Source organism: Dipteris shenzhenensis, chromosome 2 (genome assembly GCF_047967505.1).
Source record: "Dipteris shenzhenensis isolate YYH24624 ecotype China chromosome 2, Dip_SZ_1.0, whole genome shotgun sequence".
Lineage (NCBI taxonomy): Eukaryota > Viridiplantae > Streptophyta > Polypodiopsida > Gleicheniales > Dipteridaceae > Dipteris > Dipteris shenzhenensis.
Genome location: NC_141597.1, coordinates 14,669,536 through 14,678,853, shown reverse-complemented (window position 1 = coordinate 14,678,853; position 9,318 = coordinate 14,669,536). Strand labels below are relative to the sequence as shown.

Below are 9,318 nucleotides of genomic sequence, written 5' to 3'. Positions count from 1 at the left end.
TATGTGATTGCATAAATCTTGACCATCGCATCCGATGCACTCGCAGAAGAAGGAAAACAAGATTAAAAGAAAACAAATTTCTTCTGGCAACCTTCATACAGTCAGACTTGTCTTGTCCTTAAGCTCATCAAGGTGTGAAATAGTTTATCTCTAGTCCTATACTCAATTAATCTTTATAGCACATGTTGGTAGAATCTCACATGAGCTCCCTATGTTTCCAGATTTGAACAGATATGCCTTCATTGCTGCAAAAATGCCTTATGCCACTATTGCAGAAAACAAAAAGAAAGAGATTGTTCCAGGATGTGAACCGGGCAAATTTTCTGAGTAAATCACGTGACGATAGTACAGCCAGTTGGCCTCTACAGAAGAGCAAAGAAATATCTCCTTTCTCCAAGCTACTTCATGCCCTCAAAGGTTGTTTTATTCCATCAAAGAAGAAACGATATACAGATCGTTCTTTTGAAGATATTTCTGGTGGGGCATCACTTCTTTCAGTTTACTATTGTTTTCATGATTAGCACCAGGGATCACTGTTTCGTAATGAATGAACAGTGACAATGATGTGCAGTGAATCCATCCAATGATGGAACATCTTGCTCTTCGGGATCGAGTTTTTCATCGGATACCACTTTGGGGAACAACTCTGGAGTTGTCTTGTTCACAATCGCTGATGTGATCAAAGCTACTGCAAACTTTTCTCCCTCACGTCAAATAGGCCAGGGAGGTTTTGGGACAGTATATAAAGGGAGGCTGAAGGATGGAAGACTTGTAGCCATTAAAAGGGCCAGAAAGGTACACATCCCTGACCAGTAATGCTTCGAAAATAGAAGTAGTGCTCCAAAAAACTAATGCATCTGTATTCCTTCTAGTTTCTTGTAATTTCTCTCAGTTACTGCTCTTACAAATGAATATTGTTGGCAGACCTTTAGTCTGCTGCATGGATGTAAAAGCATAGATTCGATGTAATTATTGTGGATACAAATTTTCGTCCTTAAGCTTCCCTTTCCAAGCTTGAAGATCTGGATTCTTGGTTCAAATAGCCAGTGTGAAAGTTGACTAATCCATGGTTTTTTGTATTGGCATTATTGGTTACAGAATGCATATAACATGCAGCTTTTAGCAGAATTTCAAAGTGAGGTGGCCATGCTGTCAAAAGCTGAGCATCTAAACTTAGTCAAATGCATTGGCTATGCAGAAGAGGGACCTGAACGAATTGTGGTGGTCGAGTATGTAGCCAACGGCAATCTACGTCAGCATCTTGATGGTAATCAGTCTGTCTAGTGTGCATGGGTCAGGGTTTCATTATTAAATGCTACATTTTTATGTGGCTCGGCGAAACTATTTTCCTGGACCAGCCTGCAAGGTAATACGGGGTTTTCTGTTTTTCTGAAGTCTGATGTGAAGATAAGTAAGATCCGTCCAAACCACCAGTGTGTTCAAATCCTGTATTGTATCCTTAAGTTATGAAGTCCTCGATGCATGCAGTTTGTTCTTTAAAAAAAATCGTGCATAGCTGCCAACGAGATGCCAACCAACAATGAGCATTCAATGCTAGTGGCTTGACAGAACAGCCTGATCAGAAGAATAATACCATCTGCTATCTGCAAGGGTTGGCTTGCATTGGTAGACCCGTTGACCATGATGGGATTCCTAGCTTTGTTTTACTTTGTCGTTTTAAACTCTTCATTCGTTAGCCACTTACTTTTGGTATTCTGTTTTGATTAACTACCCCTTTCTTACGTGCACTTAGGGGACCCAAGTGCCCTATCTAAGCCCTAAGTGTCTTAGTCGTCTTAAGTGTAGGTGCTCTCTAGGTGTCAAAAAAGAGCAAATTGTAGCCTTCTTCCTTAACCAAAATTGTAAAATGAAGCTGCCACATCAACTAATATGGCATACATTGACGACGAGCTTACTACCGAGCCCAACTCGTGGGATACGTGGAGCTTATTAAGCTGCCACCGGAGTGGAGTGACTTTCGCGCTCATTGGATTTCCTCTCAATTTGAGGTTTCAAATCCAACATAAGTACCAAGCTCATGTAGACATTTGTACATGATTTTATAATTTGAGATGCGCTCAATTGTGCTTATGGGTAACCATAACTCTCAGTTTGGGGTAGGTATCAAGACACATTGGCACCCTTTTGGCATTGACAGAGTACTATGTAACCAAAGGTTGTATCTTGATCGTCAGATGGTTCTATGCTAGGCAGTGATGCACAAGAGGAGGCCGCTCAATGAGTCTGCATAATGGGAGCATCCACAAGTGGCACCGGAATGCCTTCATATTCACTCACATAAGCAAATGCATAGGCAGAACTTTGGGGACAAAAGCTTTAAGGCTTCAGAGCACTCATTTGCAGATGGGACCATAGCTTGGTCAGTAACCATCTGAGCAAATTAACCAACTAGTGAGTCATTAGGGGAGATTTGGGGTCTCAAAAGGGCCCCCAATTAGTGTTTCCTAATTTCAAGAGATTAGAGAGCAATTTGAGATGTACCAATGAGAGTGCTCTGAGGTGTGGGGCAATGCCATGTTGCAGTTGACAAAAGCATTTAATTGTATGGAGATCTCCAACCTAGAGTTTGGACCTATGATCTTCACTCCCAGCCCTTTGATCTAATCTTCAATCCAAGGGATACATTCAAATTTGAGGTAAATCACTCCCAGCCATTAGATCAAGGGATAGATCTAAGGGATACCATCAAAGGATAGAAGGATGAAATCTCCACCCTTGATCAGCACAAAGGGAAAATGCGCTTCAATATGAGCCATAGATTTGCTAGTAGATCCAAGGGAGGAGATGAGTGCAAATGGCGCTTCAATCCGGGCCCTAGATTTGGAAGTAGATCAAGGGATGAGATGAGGGGAAAAGGCGCTTGAATCCGGGTCCTTTATTTTGAAAGTGAGCAATCTAAGCCATCCAAAATGGGCTTCAATCCTAGCCCTCCAAAATGTGCTTGAATCTCCACCCTCCATTAGGTCCCTCCATCTCATCCATTGATCTTGGACTTGAATCAAGGGCCCATATTAAAACCCACTTTTCCTCTCTTAATGAGGCCTCCCCAAAGTCAAATTTCACCTTTTGGAGCCCACCAAAGTGCATCCACCATCCACTAAAGTCATCCTGGACCTTTGATCTATCCACCATCACCTCCATCAAAAGGCTAAGGTTGCCCAATTTCAAAATAAAGGTACCCATGTTAGTTGAGTCAATGCTACGGGTCCCTTAGCCCATGGGTTACCATAGTAGGTTCATTTCTAATTATTTAATCCATTTCTTAATCCATTCCTTATGAGGCCCTTTTGAGACCCCAAATCTCCCCGAATTGGCAAGTTGCTGCCACTAGGATAAAGGTAAGCAACCTGTGACCTAGCACTCTAACAACCAAGATGGATCCTTTATACCATAAGTTTGTCTTATGGAAGATGCTATACATCCCTCTAGTTTTCAGCCCTCCATGTCATTTCAATATGTCATAGCATGGCAATCACTCTAACAACCAAGATGCATCCTCTATACCACAAGGTGGTCTTATGGAAGATGCTATACAACCCTCTAGTTTTCAGCCCTCCATGTCATTTCAGATGGAATAGTAAATTTCCCAATATGGGGATTACCTCGGCATTGATGACCCATTCTCTGCACCTCTAGGCAATTTTATGAGGTAACCATCTAGTTTGCAGCTTTTCAAACACTTGTAGATGGAGCCATCTATTCTTGGTCAGCGTATTGGCATGCATCTTTCATTGGGCATGCCGATAAGTCTTCCTATGCACACAATTGGCCTTTTCACCCCATTAATTAGCATGCCATTGAGTTCTTGCCGTGACTTGCAGTAGTGGGAGATACGCCAATCCTCCTTCTAGCCTTTGGCTCACAATGTGTATGCACAAGATACAAAGAGGCTCCAAGATCATGAGAGAATTACTCAAAGAGTCCATGTTAGTACTCCATGTTAGATTTCTAGAGTTGCATCAATCATCACATTGCTATGCCATCCACCAATGCATAGGATCACGTTGAGGGTAATTATACTGTGGTGGATGAGGACAAGTAGTCTTGGAATTCCTTATTAGAGCTCTATACAATATCCCTTGATCCATTAATGGGTGCTAAAAATGATGAGACTTAGATTGAGAGGTGGCATTGATAGTAGGACTATTCATATCAATAGGACAACTTCATCAACACTAAGACCTTGCAGGAAGTAGATCTTGCAGCCATGAAGATTGACCATGGGTTGATAAGTCAAGGTTGCCAATGGATAGCACACATGATTAGCAGCCTATATTGCTAGGATGCATGGATCCAACACTCATAGGATTACACTTTTGCAGATCTCTTTGCCTTGAATATGACATTATTTAGGAATGTGATTGGATGAGATCAAGATAAGATCTTTGGGTGGGTTAAGCATCGATCTGAAAGCCATGACTCTCCACTTTTCCACACAAAGGAAAAAAAATGGTGTTGTAGGGTTTAACAGCCCCAAGAAGGCAATTGGCTAGAGATCTCAAGAAAGAGAGTGCCTTGTATGCATTGAATTGATCGAGCCCGATATAGGGAGTCTCCCACTTAAGGAGGATGTTGATATGTGGCAATTGATCTTAGAATTTGCAGCTACCTCCGAAGAGAGATGTTTATCATGCTAGTCTTGGAGCCACCCATCGACAAGGCTACATATTGTTTCTCTAAGGTGGAACGAGAGGAAGTAGCACAACAAAGTAAAGGAGGTACTCGAGAGGAATGTCACTTCTCATAGCACGTCTGCTCTTACCTCACCGGTGCTTCTATTTGAAAAGAATGTTGGCTCATACCGCATGTGCAATGATTACAGAGATCTCAACAAGGTTACCATCAAAAACAGATTTCCAATCCCTAAGATTGATGACTTGTTGGCTCAGAAATGCAGACTGCACAGGTCAACTTTCAGGCATTGATGAATAAGACATTGTAGCCATTTCTATTCTGATATGTGCTGGTTTTTTACATCCTCATCTATAACAAAAGTAAACAGGAGCGCATTGAGCTTGTCAAACAGGTGCTAGAGATCTTGAGGTTCCATCAGCTCTATGCCAAGGCCAACAAGTGTACTTTTATGGCAAAAGAGCTTTCACCACCTCTCTTCAGTGGTTTGAGCATTGAGCTTCCAATCCTGAAGTCATGGGTTCAAACCTTGGAGACCCGGCTAGCCTGAATTTTTTGGTAACATTGTGTGTAGGAATGGGATTCAAGTGGACTCCTCAAAAATGAAATGTGTAGAATGAAATGTGTAGGAAGGGGCCGCAGTCATGCAATCCCACGCCAATGAGAGGGTTTTTGGGCCTTGCGTTATTCTATAATCCTTCGCAACAAAGTCTATATCGAGTGCCTCATCAAATAGAAGGACCTACCTGAAGTCCAGAGTCATCGTCTTAGCACGCATGTTGTGAGATATTGGAGAAAGTTATGAGATTCCTTTGCCATATTCCAAGTCTATTAAGGCTAGCATTAGCTTACTAGGAGCTCGCTGCCCTATTCTTTAACACCTTTTCTATATTTTCGGTGGTGCCATATCACTTCCAACCCATGCTACTAGAAGTATGGACAACATGCCTGGAATTTCTTGCCTCTGCAGTCCTACATGATTTGGGAGGGGCCTCGGTGCGTATCTTTGTGTGTCTCCTATAGCTATCACCACTCAAGATTCGTTCTAGGATGATTAATTGAAGCAATCATCAAAAGGAATCTCTACTTCTCCAATAAATGCTCTCTCTCTCTATCTATATGTGTGTGTGTGTGTGTACTTACATTGTCTATTAGAATCGGCTTCTTCCCAAGATCCAGGCATTCACCTAAACTTAACATCACTTAGGTGTGATTCATCCATTCGCAAAAGTGTTACTGTTACCATAAAATACAAATGTATTTGAATGCATGTTTTATATGTATTCAAACTTACAAAATGAAGAAATGGCCTGCACAGATACAAAAGAAAAGGGAAAAGTAAAAATGATTTGTCTTCCACGACTGTAAAAGCAAGAGTAGACTTGTTCCAGAAATCATAGAACACAAAACAAGTCGAAGCCAGAATCAAGCAAGCAGCTAGTGCCTGCTACAGTTTCTTGGCAGGATAGCAATACTTTTATTCGCTTCAACCAATGTGCTTCAAATTCGTTAATTTCATCTTATCTCTAGTAAAAGGTTTGTAGGGGTGTGCATAGGTAGCAATCACCAAAACAATATTTCTGAAAGAAAGACACATTGATCAAAGTTTGTCATTACAAAAGCTAGGGGCGGCAATGGTTGATGCAAAGCTATAACGTTTTCCTGTGACTCTCAATAAGAAAATATAACCTTCTTTCCTAGTGGCTCCTGCGTAGGTCAATATGGAGCAATTCTTGACTTGACTAAAAGGCTGAATATTGCTTTAGATATTGGCATAAGTATAAATATGGAGCAATTCTTGACTTGACTAAAAGGTTGAATATTGCTTTAGATATTGGCATAAGTAGCAATCACCAAAACAATATTTCTGAAAGAAAGACACATTGATCAAAGTTTGTCATTACAAAAGTTACGGGGGGCAATGGTTGATGCAAAGCTATAACGTTTTCCTGTGAATCTGAATAAGAAAAATATAACCTTCTTTCCTTGTGGCTCCTGCGTAGGTCAATATGGAGCAATTCTTGACTTGACTAAAAGGCTGAATATTGCTATAGATATTGCACATGCTCTGACGTATCTCCATCAATATGCTGGTGAGGATGAGTAAAGAAAGTGTAGCCTTCATATCTCGCCTGCTTAGGATAAGCATCATTTCTCTTAGTTTACTAAATTAGTAGTTATTTTGCAGATCAGTCTATAATCCACCGCGACATAAAGTCCTCTAATATTCTGCTAACAGAAAACTTTAGAGCTAAAGTAGCTGATTTTGGATTCGCACGTCTCGGACCCCAGGAGTTTTGATGCTACTCATGTTTCCACACAAGTGAAGGGAACGGCAGGATATCTGGATCCAGAGTACCTCAAAACTTATCAACTTACACAAAAGAGTGATGTATATTCTTTTGGGGTGCTCCTTGTTGAGCTATTTACAGGAAGGCACCCTATTGAACAGAAAAGAGAGCTGAAGGAGAGGATAACTACAAGATGGGTGCGTTTGCACTCTCCTGAGGACTTTGATTTGGTCTTCGTTTCATTTCTACTTTATTGTGCTTGCCAATGCGTCTCCTCGGGATGAGGACGATAAAGAGTAGAGAATCAGGAGCACTTTTGTGGCTTGTGTGTGTGTGTGTGTGTGTGTGAGAGAGAGAGAGAGAGAGAGAGAGAGAGAGAGAGACCTTCCTCAGGCCCAGTTGAAAGTTTTATATTACTGTTTTTAGTTTTGAGTAGTAGCTGTCCAGCTATGAATGTAAATGTATTCTTAATGCAAAATTTCTTTTACCAAAAAAAAGGGTGTGTGAGAGAGAGATAGATAGATAGATAGAGAGAGACAGAGAGAGAGAGAGAGAGAGAGAAAGAGACAGAGAGAGAGAGACTTTGTATAAACTACATTGTCTGTCTATAGGCATTCCAGATGTTTCTTGATGGAAAGGCCTTAGAGACACTTGACCCTAAGCTGGAAAGAAGCCCATCAGCAAGTTTTGTCCTTGAGAAATTGTTAGAGCTAGCATTTCAATGTGCAGCTCCAACAAGACAAGAGAGGCCGAGTATGAAAAATACTGCTAAAACACTTTGGAGCATCAGGAAGGACTACCGGAGCTTTTGGTGGGATCACCCCAAAAAAAGGTTGCAAATTGTATTCACAACGAGATTAATCAAAGGAATTTGCATGCTTGTATTGGTACATGTTCATTTATATAAATTTTGTAGATTAGGAGGTTATATACTCTATCTGCGTGTAATTTCCTGTAGTGGGTTTACGCAAATGTTTGGGTTCACACATTTTTATGGCATTAATCTACGTAAAGTGTGAGCTTGAGTAACACTTGCACACGAAGCTTTAGAACCCCGGGCAGTAGCTGCTTGATGTACATTAAGCAATTCCACTAAAGTCAAACCGGCTGCTTGAACTTCTTAGAAGAAGAACCTTGCCAGTGTGAATTTTATGCAGAGCTATGCTCTTCAACCGGCCGCTTGAACTCCTTAGAAGAAGAACCTTGCCAGTGTGAATTTTATGCAGAGCTATGCTCTTCGTAGTTTGCTGCAGTATTTTCAACCAGTAGGAACAAAACGCTATGGGAAGAACGTAAGAGTCTCATTTACATAGAAATAGTGTTGAAATCTAGAATCATACTCTTTCAGGAAAGGATACACAACGCTATTCATACATTCTAATTTTCAAATATAGAAATAACAACATATAGTCTGGAACGCTGTTTCTCGCAATATGCACAACACTATTCATACATTCAAAAATTCAAATATAGAAACAGCTCCACTCAGATTTTGTCATTGTATATTCAACTGTCCTTCCATGTTTGGAAAGGCTAAGCCCGACAGAAGCATTCCAAGCTAATAAGCATTGCTAAGATCATGAAACCTGCTTCGTGCTTCTATGAGGATGAAAGGGTGAGATTGTATTTTCTTTAATGGAGAATCAAAACACATTTCTCTTTATCAACTTTTGTTACAAAGAAGGTGTTGGCCTCTAGCTACTGGGACATGAACGAGGATGACCGCTTTGATGCTCATCTGCCCTCATAACATTTCTGCAGGGAGTTATCCGAGAAGATGACTGAACGAAGCATGAACCCTGGGCCAATTGTGTTAGAATCCTCCTCCCAATGTGAGACTAGCTCGTCAGGTAAGCCCTCTTCCGTCTCATTCTTTTACCAACTTCGAGCTTTCGTTCGGTTCTTGGGCGCTCCCCTGTCTCAGTCCTCCATGCATGTGCAGGTAAAGCAAGAGGAGGAGACGATCCTGCTGAGAGCGAGACTGAGCAGACCACCCAAGTACAGAAGGGGACGAGCAGCATGAGCTGAATGCCACATGAAGCAGGTAGGGGAGGCCATTGATGCAGGTTGAGGTTGACAAGGAGAAACACTCCAACATTTCCCAAAGAGGCACTTGTAGAGCTAGTGAGCAGGACATTACTGGCTCTTCTAGATGCTTAGCTTTCCACGTGCCCAGACAATTTCATGTTTTGCGGAGCTTGGCTAGTTTGGGCATTCACCCACCTAACCTGGCTCAGAAGCTCAGGCAGTTTGGGCATTCACCCACTTGAACTGGCTGCCCACGTTTGATTCCCCCCCTCTACCTGTTTGCGTTGGCCATGGGTATGCTGTGCTCCTAAGAGATGGGGGATAGAAATGAGATTGTGAGCTTGTG

At 41.6% G+C, this 9,318-nt stretch overlaps 1 pseudogene; it reads left to right on the top strand.

The window, feature by feature from the left end:
* The first annotated feature begins 233 nt into the window (after positions 1-233).
* LOC147904370 (calmodulin-binding receptor-like cytoplasmic kinase 2) lies at positions 234-8,972 on the top strand (annotated as a pseudogene).
* Positions 8,973-9,318: the final 346 nt, after the last annotated feature.